Here is a 12,351-nt window from a genome sequence, read left to right on the forward strand (position 1 = left end):
AAAAGTATGGTCTTCATCCCTAATTATTTCCTCCCAATAACACTGGTAAAATCTCATTGAGACAAAATATGAATAATCAGATTTCATATTAGCTACTATCTGTTGTATGTAGACGTTGTAATTAAGTGCGAGTATTCCCACTTATTGAGATGCATAATTACCTAAAATTGATAAAGAATTTAAACTTGCATAAGGAAACCTGGCATTGGAGAGGACCTTTTTTAGTCTGCCCATTGTTTTTCAACTGCTCTGTTGAACTGTAAATAAAAAAAATGGTGTGAAGTAATTAAAGGTTATGAAAATAAATCAGCTAAATTAGCCATTAGTGGAACTTTCTCCAAGGCATAATTGGAAGTTAAGTGCCATTTATGCTTTGAAACTCTCCTCCTTTAAGTTCAACAGCTTTGCATTCACTCCAGAATTCAACTATCTTCGTAGAGTTCCTGTGCTAGATGTATTTGAGCAACATGAAAATAGGCCATACTTCATAATTAGTATTACTTATGGAGCTTCTTGGTAACTGGTATTTGAGGTCCTGTGCTCCTGTGGTCACTGATGAGCACTCACTGACTCTTCAGAGAGGTAAAGGCCAAAGCTGAGCGCATTTGGTTGAGGAATCAAGGCTGCACTCATCCAGGGTTGGTCCTTCAGTAGGTCTTGTCCATTGAGCTGATTTCCTCCATGTGGGGCCTTGGGCCAGCAAGAGCAGAATGCTGCAGTACAGCTCTGTTGTGATGTCAGACACATCTGCAGGGACTCTAATTTTTCTTTAATTCAGGCAGCTGAAGAAAAATGGAGGTTTAAAAATTGCTGCCTCCTTGCTAAATAACACTTCCTGCTTGCCCGCAGAAAGGCGTTTGATGGATGACTAAAGTGTGCTACTTCTGAAGATGATTTGATGGGAGATTTGGATTTGACTATTTAAAACTGATGGCACGACAGCCAGGAGAAGCAGCCCCCTGGTAATGCCATGTGGTAGCTGTGCAGCAGGAATTCAGGCTGGCTTCTCATGGGCCAGCTCCCATGGGGACAGCTTCACCCAGGGCTCGGTGCCTGAGCCAGCACACTTTGTGTGTGTGTGTGTGTGGGCTGGGGGAGCTCCTCTTGCCTCTGATTGTGGTAGGCAGAGGATCTCTGAGCTCCTTGAGCTTGTGGGAAGTAGAAATATTGATATGAAGCCATCAGCTGTGCTGGCTCACCCTGAGGATGGAGCTAATGGGCTTGACATCTGCAGTGGGTTCAGAGCGTGGCAGTGCTGGCACTGCCCAGCAGAGCAGGACCCTGGTTGTTCCACAGCACTGTGGCCATTCCCAATCTCCTGTCTGCACCACAGTGCACTGCTGGGAGCAATTCACCTGGAGGCAGACCAGAGCTTCCCCTTCCTTATTCTGTCATAAATCAGAAGTCAGAATGTCTTTATTGTCTATATATAAAACTTCCCTTTAGGCTAAAAACCTAATGTAAAGCCTTTCCTTCTTTTCTTTCTAAGCTTGTATGACTCCTGTCATTTACTGCCAGCCCAATGAATTATGACAGCTGCCTTGCTGCTCCTTGCATGAGACTCCTCATTCATTACAGAAACAAGCAGCCTGATTTGAGTGATAAATGACTCCCGGTGACCATTTGCAAAAATTCAGGGTTTCTGTTCGCTGAGGAAGGAGAAAAAGAGCATTTTTCTTTTCTTTCCCTCAGAAAAGTTTCCAGGAGATTTTTTGGCTGAGCTCACAAAGCTTACATCCTCTTTGAAAGTAATTTCTTTTTCAAACTTACTAAGCTGCAATGTGTTTTATGTTTGTAAATGTGGCTTTGATGAGAGAGGTCTCAATACCAGCTTCTCATAGCTCATCACAAAGTATTAGAAAACTCTTTTTACCTAGCATAAGGCCAGCTTCTGAGCTGATAAGGGCTGGAGAGCTTCTGACTTCTATTTTATTATTTTTGAGTGGAGAGGCTGCTCAGTACTTTCACCTCTTTTGTTTCTTTTATATGCATAATCATGTGTAAGTTGAACACCCATTTTTTCAGTATTTTCAGCCGTTTGATCAAGTCTATATTGTACATATAATCTTGTATGATTTCAGAAAGCTAAATGATGCCAGAGGGTGAAGTCAATAATCAATGAATATAAAGCAAAGAGTTTGAAATACCTCAACTGGTGCACTTGATGAAAGCTGGTGTGATTTTTAGCATGAAACAATACTTGGAAGGGAGCTGTTTGACCCTTCTGACTTCTATTTCTCTTTGACTTTGAGCTTTTCCAGATGATTTCAGAAGGTGGTGAGAAGGCTCCCTGGTGGAGCAGTGGTTGGAGGGTGATTTGCAGATGAGTTTTGCCCATAGGGATCTTCTCACACCTGTGCACATCCTTTGGTTCCCCAGCCTAAATGTGACATTTCATGTGGCTTAGCTCCTTGTAGAAATGTGTTTTAAGACTTAGCCAGACCACCCTTGTGGTGAATGTTGCCTGATGTTCAGCCTCACCACTTCCTTCTTGTGACCCATTAACTTCCAGCAGTCCCACGGTCATTTGGACCACCCAGAAATTCCATAAATATCCCATCTGGGATGTTTCAGTGAGGCTTCCTCCAAATGGCACCATTTATGGGTCTCTAATGCATTGGTACTTCTGAACATAATGAGTAGTTGCAACATTTTCTCAGGAATTTCTGACTCGTGCTCTCTCTAGAGTGTCAGGAGTGGAAGCTCCCAGCAATCAGTAATTAAGGTATAGTCTGAGGAGAGCCATGCATGAAGAGAGAACCTATACATGTATTTCCTGTTTCATGACAGAGCAGCTCTAGTGATCATCACAACAGATAAGTGTTAGTGACCACATTCACCATCTGAGCAGCTCCAGATGTTGTGTGGTGATACCACAATTATCACAATACACATGATATTTTGATGTCACAGGCAAAACAGCTTAACTCTCAGGGCAGACTTAATTTAATGATTATTTTAAATATACCTTCTCAATGCAGTTTCTAATAAATGTGTCTCTCTATCGTGACTGATGGTGTTAAGGTCCACCACTTCTCACCAGTAACTCACCAAAAATTCAAAAAGCTAAACAGCATTAAAGGGATCAAGCCTGGCTTTTCCAAGGTCACTCAGACACCCCGTGGCTGAGCTGGAAACAGCAGCCCCTTGCATAATGGCCTTCAGCAGCTGTTTCTTGGTGTGTGTAGGACAGCAAAAGGCTGAGAAGGTGGTGTTGAGAGATGATCTGAAGGGCAGCAGCTTAGTGCCAAAGCCACGATGACAGAACCAAAATGTCAGGGCAGGGAGTTGGGGCTGCAGTCACAGAAGTGTGTGCCCTGCAGGATTGAGTCCTTGCTTTGCTTTCCTGGTGGGATTACTGGAGAGGGCAAGTGGAATCACCATGCTTTCAGTGCCCCAGCCCAGGGGAATGGAGGTGAATATAAACAGACTTTGCACGGTGCTCTGAGGCAGCCCACAAAACATTTCCCTGACTTGATGCAGCAAATCTCCTTATCTCGCTTGGTTAATGGCTCTTCATCACTTTTCAATTCATAGTTTAATGCTCCAATGGAAGCCAATTTGAATTCATTTAACTCTTCAAATAAAACTTTTGTGAGATGCTCTATCAGATGTTTTAATAGAGTCCATCTATTCTGGTAGTGTTTTCCCCTTTCCTAAGGCTGTCAATTAGCTCTCCAGTTCCAACAGAATGATTTGTGCTGTGAACTCAGCTGAGACACAACATTTGTGCAGTAGAATGGCTGCCTAACTAGGACTCCTAAAAGTCAATCAATGTAATAGCCAAACTCTGTACGTGTTGCCTGAACGGGTAGAAAAGCTAAGACTTAAAAAAAAAAAAAAATTGCTAAAAGCCTTTCTTATGGTCTATTAGAACCAAGTAGCTGCATATTTTCTATATTGATTTTGACAATTTACCAAGGATTACAGGTTTATGGGTTATTACTAAAACTTTACTTTTACAAAAAAAAAGAGATACATTCCCAGACTCTGGAACAGCCTGTTAGAAGCTGAAGTATTTGGTCTTTATGATTTTTTTTTTTTGTAGTTAATTGTTTCCCACACTTTCTGTTGTCCTATTGCTTTTCTGGGAGCTAAAAATGTTTGCCACCATGTGAGATAATTAAAATGTGTCCACTCTTTTACCAATGCCAATATATTTCACTGAATAACATGTTTTGTGGTGTCTGTATCCTGTCACAGGGACTGTTTGTGAGGAAGTCAGATGTGGTCACATTTGTGTTAGGAATTAAAAGGAGGCCACTAACTTATTTCAGAGGGACTACTGCTGTCACATAGTAGTGATCTATTGCTACTGCAGAGGAAGTCTATTTAAACCCAGATAACAAAGACTTTGTACTTTAATCTCTCATACAGCATGTTTGCCACATGAAATTTAAACAGGGCTTTATGCTGAGTTTGCTCAAGCCCAGTTCCAGCCAGTCAGACACAGTTTTCAAGCTCTGTGTACATTGATTCTCATTGTAACAGCTTCTCTTTATTTATTCTTTGAGTAATTTCTGCCGGAATCCCCTATCTCTACCTTTGTCCTCACTGGCTCAAGGATTTGGTTATTGTTGAGAGGATTTGGTAGAAAAAGAGGGAGAAGACTCAGAGTTTGGTCCCACCAATCTCTGATCAGAGCAGATGTGAGGGCTGGGGCATTACCCAAGCCACCAGTCCTGGTGTCAACCTGGCAGGGCTTGGCAAGTAGTGGCTTCCAAGCAAAATGAAGCAAGGAGAGTGGATGAAGCCGGGGTGACCCTCCACGTGTGCCTCCTTTTTTTTTTTTTTTTGTGTGTGTGTATGCTTCTTGGACTTCCAAACACCTTCTAAAGGGCAAAATTCAGTCTCTTCCACCTTCCTCATAAATACTTGCATTTAGCACTGCTTCTGTTGCATGGCAGTTGCGGAGCAGCAAGTTAAGTTTGTAGTATCTCTCCTGTCTCTTTCTAGTTTTAGTTCTACACTAGGTCCTAGGCAGTCCTCCAAGAAAATGTTGAGTCTTAGTACCAGTTCTTTACAGACAAGATCAGCTTTTTGTGGGGACCACTTAGGGCTGCAGGCATGACTGCCGTCAGTAAACCTAATCTAGACAGAGAAATGTGGTCATGTAACAAAAATACTACAGTATCCAAGAGACTTTCTCTTTAATGTACTTAAGTGTTGCAGACAAGACAGTCAGAGGAAGTTTTATGCAAGATGATTAACACAAATTGAAATTCTTACCTTGAAATGACTGGAGGGGTACTGTTTGCCTATCAAGAGGAAAAATGCTTTATGGTGAAAAGATAAGGCAGGGAGTAGAACCTTTAATTTCTGTCTCTGCCACTGTCATGCTTTGCCCTCTGGAGGCCAATGATTTTTTTTTTTCAGTATTTCATTTTCCCTGTCTTTGTTGAGGGAATACTGGTCTTTTCTACATTTACATGGACATTAGCTGTAAAATGCTCTAAAATTATTTGTTTGGTTCGGATGTGTATAGCAGGGGTATTGCGAAGTGTGCTTTTGGGAAAGCCAGTGCAAAATTCATGCTTTTGTGTGCAGGCAAATGTGTTTGCTGTGCTTGCTTCCTATTTCTTCTTTTTTGTTGTACCCTGGTTAAATTCCTTTGTGTTTATTCCTGCCACTGCTTTATAGGGTTTCTCTGAGAGGAGCCACTTTGTCAGCCACATGAAAGATCTCTGTAGAGATTTCTGGTGTGTCATCTGTGACCTATAGATACTGTTTTGCTCTTGGTTCAAAATACAAACAAATGTTTCCTTTTGAAAGATCTATTCTTTGTTTTGTCTAGATACAGTTCAATTTGGAAATGCCACTAGTAGGATAAGGGTCCTGCTTGGGAATTCAAGGGATTTTTTTGTTGAGTCATGCTCAGCTCAGAGACTGGAACTAGAACTAATGCCATTAGAGCTCTGTGATGGAATAGAGAGGCTTTGATTAACCTCTTGCTTGCTTGAAAAATCTCTGTTTATTGAACTACTGAGGCATTAACTGATTGTTGAAGGGGGAGAGTGTGGAATAAAAAAAAAAAATCCAAATGGTTGTCAGTCTTTCTGAACATAGTGCTCCTGAATCAGGCTGGAATTGTCTTTACATCCCTGTCCTCCTCTCCTGGAGGCTGAATGTAGAACTCCACTTGGTTTTCAAAAACCATCTCCAGGGTGTATCATGGACAAGGAAATCCAGCCTGACTTTCTGGGTTATGGAAGGGGCTGACAAAATTGTGTCTAGTCATTTGACACAATATCTTGTAATCCATAAAGCTCAGTTTTAGGTAACTCTATATACATAGAGACTTTATTTTCTGCCAAATATTTTTTTCCCGGGGGAGAACACCTTATGGGAGGTCCTTCAGTTAAAAATCTAAGTGTGCAGAATGATTGCCTGTGGTTGATGCAGGCACATGGATCTTGCACCAAGGCTGATGGGGAGTTAGTCTGATGGGAGCCTGTCAGGTATTTGGAGGCATGCGTGGCTCACTTTGCTTGCTGTGTGCACACTGGATATCACAAAATTCTCTTAGTCTTTAACTGTGATTTTTGAGGTACAAACAATGGTACCATGCCCTTCTGCAGGTGATTAATTCACCAGGACGCTGATGCTGTTCCACTCTAAACAGCAGGACTCAAAGGGGCAGAGTAGTGGAGCCATTTAAAATTGCACCCCAAATAGGGTCTATAGAGTAGTAATAACTAAAAATGCCCTATAGTTACACCAGCTATTTAGAGGGGGTGGAGTGCAGGTAGTCTGGCAAAATATCAAGGCAGCGGGCCCTGATTTTTTTTTTTTTTTTTTGTTTAAATTAAAAAACCCTGAGAAGCTCTGAGGGCTTTAAAATCAAATGTGATCAATAAGTCTAATTTCTGTATCTTACCTAGAAGCCTAGAAGAGTGCCCTTTCCTCTCATTTCCAAACATTTCTCTGTGAATTACTGACCACCTGCCCTCCCTTCTGGTGCTTTAGGGGGTAATCTATACCCCAGTGAGAGAGATTAAATTCAAGAATACTCTGAGGGTCTGAAACTTGAACCCTGGCCTCCTCCTTGCACCTTATGGTCCTATGGAAAAGGACAAGATGTTGGCTGGAACAGCCCCTGGAAGTAGAGCACAGAGGAGGTGGGTGCATATTTCATGACAGACTGCTTTAACTTTCCAAACAGCCACCTCTTCTATGGCCAGCAGCTACTATTAATTATTTATCAGAACACTTATTTGTACACTAAAAGCTAAATGCAATCCTTTCAGTGGAGCCTGGCAGAGAGTGGGCTGGAATAAGTAGCTGTGGATAGTCCTTCAGGAGGGGAGGTTTCGTGCAGAGCCTGTCCACATGATTCTCTCTGCTGTTTGTGCCTGGTACTGATATTTACATGTGGGAGATGAAAACCCAGACATTAGTAAGAGTCTGGAGCTGTGGGGCATCAGCCTGATCTCCCTTGGCCAGGTTTAGTAAGGGGAGTTCTTATGCCACCAGCATCCAAGGAGGAAGAGGGAATCACTTCCCTTGTGCTTCCTTCCTCATGAAGGAAGCACACACTGCCCTGGCTTCTCCTTCTGTGTTTGCTCTGGCTCTGTAAAACCCATCCTTGCAGCAGAGGAGGGAGGATGAATTTGCTTCCTTTGCCTCCACTTGTGGAGAGCAGCTGTGACCCCTTCTGTAGCCAGAGGGAAGGGAATAGGTTTTAATATTTCTCTCTTCCTTTTGAATTGAGTTCAAATGGCCATCCATGACTTGTGGTGCCAATGTGTTTTCCTCATCAAATACTGATATGGTTTCTGTACTGATGTGCTGTTGCCATGTAATTCTGGTGGCATTGCTGTTTAGGTAAAATATTATTATTTTTCTGTAGCAACTGTAGTTTCAGTAGGAATTCCAATTCCATTGTAATTATTAGAGACCGTAGTTGTAATAAATGTTTAGGATTGATGTGCATGATTTTAATTTTCTTCCAGCACCTGATACTTTTAATGGCTCAATTTTTTTCTAATTTGAATGTTGACATAGATGGAGAATTGATGCTGAATTTCTATCTAGCACTCTTCTGGGTGGCTTACCTTGGTGGGGGGCATTGCTTTAGCATCTCAATAGGAGAGAGAGACTTGTTGCTGTGAGCTGTGCCTTCTTCAGCCTATCTCAACGTGGGAGGCAGGACTCTGATGTTCTACCCAATTTCCAGCAGAGACCCTCCTTCTCCCTAAGAGTCCAGCCCTTCTACCTCCTCTGATGGTTCTCAACTGCATCCCAGGCCTGAGAACAAGGGATGTGATGGGCTGCCCCCTTACACTGTGCTCCTTTACATGTGCAAATGGTTTCAACCCAGGCTCCCCTCCCTTTGGGAAGCGTGGAGAGCCCTTGGCTCACCCTAAGCTCAATGCCCTGCTCCTGAAATGACTCCCCAGGCTGGGCCAAGTGCAGCTTCCTGCACAATTCCAAGGTAACCTTTCCTTCAGCCATCCAGGCCCCAGCTTGCAATGCTGCTCTTAGCCCAGGGGTTGCTTTGTTCAGAAAAGCCAATTGTGCGGGTATGGAAAGCAGTTTCTTGGATGTACCTATGGACCTGCAGAAAGAGGGTTGGGATTGGGTGCTCTTTAAGGTCCCTCCCAAGCCAAACCATTCTTAGATTCTGGGATTATGGAAGCTTTGCAAGGCAAACGCTTGATGAAAGCAAACAGCAGAATATTCATGCAGCTGAAGCTCAGCCAGCCCTATAGTCATAGAGGCAGTCAAAGCAAAATTGTTTGTGGACAAATCAGAATGATTTGGAACAGAAATGATACTTTTTATTTGGTAGAAGTTCATTATATGGCTTCTTTTACTGCTTGTAGAGAAATGATGAATCTTTTTCTGGGGACATAGAGTTAGATGCAATTTTTTGTTTATCTAACTGAAAACTCATAGTCAGAACTAATAGGAACTTATCAGCATTTTCTGTGCTCAGTATTGCCGTGGGTTTGGAATATATGGTCACATTTTCCTTAAAGTATCTCATTGTACTGCTGGGATAATTCCTGTACTGCAACCTTAAAAAAGCCCATCTTTACTTTTAGCGTATTTTTATCCTGCTCATAGTGAGTATGGCAGTTGAACTCTAGAGCAGCTCATGATTCCTGCACGGTGCTAAGGCTGATCATGGGCATTACAGGGAGTGATACAGCAGATATCACAGCCTCTAAACACCCATAAAGTTTTAATAGGACTTGCAGAACTTGATGGTGTGGGTTAATAGGGTGTTCAGGCTGAAAAGGATTTGTATGTGGGGGGTGTGTGTATGCAAGTGGTCAGTCACTGAAGCATCCTGCTCTCTGCTGAAACGTAACCCTTTGAATTTGATTTACTCTGATAAAAGGCAAGTTAGAGGAGCATTTCCCCAGCCTTGCAGAAGAGAGTGGTGTCAACAAGACATGAAGATACTCTGCTTTCAATTCTGAAGCTTTCAGACATTAGGCATCTATTATGAATCCAAAAAAGGCCATGTTCTGGGGAAATGGCACAAAAGCTGACAGACAGCTGTAAACTTGTGCACAGAGCAATGGCATGAGAACATCCAACCCAACTGAGCAGATCATAGGGTCTGGTTGATAAGATTCTAGAGGGAACTCAAAGCCAAGAATTTCTTTAGTTAAATGGATTGGTAGTTCAGAGCCCACCCCAGCCCCTCCTTTAGGGCAGCATTCCCAAAAGCAATGCAGGCAGTACAGCTTTAGGGAGGGGAAAAAGTGCATGGGGAGAGTGCACAGACAGGATGGGGCAAGAGAGGGAGCACCTGGAAACATGGCCAGCTATTGGAACTTTGTGAACAAGAAGATCCTGCTGTCCTTCCAGGCTGAACATTTAGAGCAGGAGGATCATGATTCAAGCTACTGAAGAAATGGGGTGAAAATGAGTTACTTCTCTTTTTATCTTGTTCTCTGAGGGCATTCAAAGCTAGGAGAGGTGGAGTAACCTGCTACAGGGGGTAGGCCAGACTCTGCAGCATTGATTCACACAGAGGGAAGGAGGGAGGCTTCAGGCAATATGAATGAGAATGTGGAAAACTAATGTTTTACTAACAGGAGTTAGTAAAAAATGACCTGGTAAATTCCCTGGGGAAAAGCGAATTTCCTGAGCTTGGAGTTTTGTTGGTATGTGTGGTTAGGACAGTGCAGGGCTTGTGGGAAGAGACTTCTTCACCTCTGAGCATTTTCCTGTGAGTGTTCATTCCCAGCAGCAGTGACTTGGAGCCCCTGTGCCAGCTGCGGAATAAAACCCCTGGGCTGCTGCTGGACTGGGCTCTGGAGCATCTGAAGAGCCCACACTGATTTCTTCAGTTTAGGTCTTACTGCCTCTAACAATCCTTGCTTTCACTCTATGAATGATCATGCTGTTTAAAAAAAAAGTTTCTGACAGATGTAGTTTGCTATCAAAGTGCTGGAAGAGAGCAGATCTGTAGGTTTTGGCTTCCTCACAGTACAATTACTCTTCCTTTGGTGCACAATTAATGTATCTCCGTGGAAAGCTTCTACCAAGTCATTTCAGTGCAGTAGTACTACTGAACTTTGCTGGATGGTAGCAAAAAAGGCAAAGGATGTGGAGAAGACTAAAGAAGTAATTGTATCCTCTTTTCCTCCTCACCTAGTTTCCCATGCTCTCCCTTCTGTGATCTTTCATACGTGTAGGCAGACAGCTGCTTCCCTTGGGAGCAACATCCCTTGGCATCAGGGGCATGTGGCAAAGACTATCTCATCTCAAACTTTCAAACAATCCTTGGGATGGCAGGCCCCGGGCAGCTTTTGGAAGCACTTACTGTGCAGAGGTTCCAGGCAGATCATTGGGCACGTTCTGGGTATTTGTACCTGCTCTGAGTGTAGGCACTGTCTGTGTGCTGGTATGAATGTATGAATGTGTGCCCACAAGCAGAGGTTGAGAAGCTGAACAGCTTACCTAGAGAAGAATTTCTTTCCTGGTGTGCAGCAAAGAGACTCCTGCTATTCAAAGCTCTTCACAGGGCTCCAGGTGAACCAGGCAGAGTTCTCAGCTGCCAGCAGCTCTCAGCAACATCCCAGGGAGGCTCCTCTTGCTCCGGCCCCAGTCACTGAACTCCACCGGCGCAGTCACATCTCATTTGTACCCAGCCTGTCCTTTCAGAGCGAGCAGCCAGCTGGAACGATTCAAACCTCTGCTCAGCACAGCGTTCCAAATGCAGCTTCCTTCCTGGGCACGGGGATGACGCCGGGCTCCGGCAGAAAGGCTGCGAGAACTCTGGGATCAGCCCAGGAGCCGCTGCTCGCGGTCCTGGCGCCGGCGCCGCGCTCCGAGTGCCGGAGTCAGGCTCCGGCTCCCGCGGACCTCCGGCAGCAGCGCGGCGGCTTCGCGGGGCTGCGCTTGGCAGCAGCGGCCGATCCCGCCGCTACTCAGCCCGCAGGCTTGCAGGGACTCGGAGCTGCCCTGATGTCATTCCGGCCGAGGGGGGATGCTCGGCGAGGACGCCGCGGCGGGGGCTGGTTCGGAGATGAGCCGCGTTCCTCTCCCGCCGCCCCGATGGATTCCGCGCTCCGCGAGGATTTGCATCATCTGTCACCGCGCGGCTGGACCACCTCCCCTCCTGCCCGCCCCAAATGCGGGAGGGAAGTCCCTCTTCCAGCTCCCGGTGTTACACCTGGAGCCTGCAGCGGAAAGCCTTGGAGCAAGGCAAAGCTGGCAGAATCATTTCTCTGGCAGGAGGATGCTTGTGCCCCCAGTGCCCCCCATCACTTCTCACTGTCTCCAGGTGCTAAAAAAAGAGGCTTAACAAAATCCCAGGGCTGGAAGGTTTTTGGTTCCTTCTCTTGTTAGGTCACTGATAAGATCATCTGATACAATAAAAGGTGGGTTTTAGTGCATGACCAAAATCAAGGAGGAGTCACCCAGCAAACATTCCCTGGCACCAGCAAATATTTGGTGCTCGGAGGTGAAAAGTATTTTCTTGCTGTACGTGACACAAGTTCCACCTATTTGTTGCATAATTTCTTATTAAAATCCTTCATTTCATCCAGCTGGATACAAAACCAGCCTCCACAGCCAAGAAACATGATTGCTACGTGATTTCAAATTATATTACAGAGGCAAAACTAAACACTTTGTATATTAAAAGAATTAGATTTCATTCCAATCTAATTTTCAGTTTTTGCCAGCTTGACATCTTTCACTCCAAAACTGTTCTTTGTACAATGCACCTTGGAATTGAAATTCAGCCAGTTCTGTGCAGCAAATGTGAGGAGAAAATAGTTTTGTTCAAGGAGACTGGAACAGACCCGGTCTGAGATGATGAATGACACTGTAAACTCAGATTTGAATCATAGGAGGGTCAGCTCAACCTTTTGTGTTTCCAAAGCA

The 12,351-nt window shown here is 44.2% G+C and overlaps 1 protein-coding gene across 5 annotated transcripts in view; it reads right to left on the reverse strand.

The window, feature by feature from the left end:
- The window catches only part of LOC134418637 (bifunctional heparan sulfate N-deacetylase/N-sulfotransferase 4-like), a 104,622-nt gene extending 93,281 nt beyond the window's left edge, over positions 1-11,341 (reverse strand). Inside the window, exon 1 of one of the 5 annotated variants that reach the window (XM_063157206.1) lies at positions 10,921-11,332. The gene's annotated coding sequence lies outside the window, so the exon portion shown is untranslated. Of the gene's footprint in view, positions 1-10,920 lie in introns of all 5 variants that reach the window. The other 4 variants (XM_063157205.1, XM_063157203.1, XM_063157207.1 and 1 more) reach the window with 4 other exon arrangements.
- Positions 11,342-12,351: the final 1,010 nt, after the last annotated feature.

This window comes from Melospiza melodia, chromosome 5, assembly GCF_035770615.1.
Source record: "Melospiza melodia melodia isolate bMelMel2 chromosome 5, bMelMel2.pri, whole genome shotgun sequence".
NCBI lineage: Eukaryota > Metazoa > Chordata > Aves > Passeriformes > Passerellidae > Melospiza > Melospiza melodia.